This window comes from Egretta garzetta, unplaced genomic scaffold (genome assembly GCF_000687185.1).
Source record: "Egretta garzetta isolate BGI_Z169 unplaced genomic scaffold, ASM68718v1 scaffold390, whole genome shotgun sequence".
NCBI classification, from domain to species: domain Eukaryota; kingdom Metazoa; phylum Chordata; class Aves; order Pelecaniformes; family Ardeidae; genus Egretta; species Egretta garzetta.
In genome coordinates this window covers 405,735-406,248 of record NW_009258382.1, presented here as the reverse complement: position 1 = coordinate 406,248, position 514 = coordinate 405,735, and the positions used below count along the sequence as shown (strand labels likewise).

The 514-nt window shown below is 64.2% G+C and overlaps 1 protein-coding gene across 1 annotated transcript in view; it reads right to left on the bottom strand.

Annotated features, from left to right (window-relative positions):
* TRPV4 (transient receptor potential cation channel subfamily V member 4) overlaps nt 1-514 on the bottom strand; it is a 10,650-nt gene that overhangs the window by 1,832 nt on the left and 8,304 nt on the right.

The following is a 514-nucleotide window of genomic DNA, read 5'->3' as shown; positions in this document are numbered from 1 at the left end:
CATGGCCCCCACCCGCTGCTCGGTGCAGCCCTGCCCGCCTCAGCAGGCACGGGGTGCTCTGCCCCCTGCCCTGTGGGCATCTGCCTGCTCCTTGCCATCCCGGTGCCCTGCCAGGCTGCAGCAGATCCAGGCAGCACAGGGCACCACCAGAGGGGCTGTCTGCAGAGGAGCATGAGGAGCGTGAGCTCAGGGTGCTGGGTGGCCATCCGCTGCCGGATGGCACGGCACAGCATGGCATGGCACAGCACGGCACAGCACAGCGTGGGGAGCAGCAGGCTCCTGCCTCCCTGCCGGAGCCCTGCCTGCAGCAACGCTCTCCCAGCCGGAATCAGTCAGTGCCAGGAGGAGGCAGCGGTGGCAGGTCAGTCTTTATTACTAAATAAATAGTCGTATAAATCTTGTGCAAAAAGATGTGGCAAAAACCATTGGCATTGGTGGGCAGAGGGAGCTGCGCTCCCCGCACCCTGCCCGCCGCAGAGGTTCCCGGCACGGTACAGCAGAAATCCACAAGTCG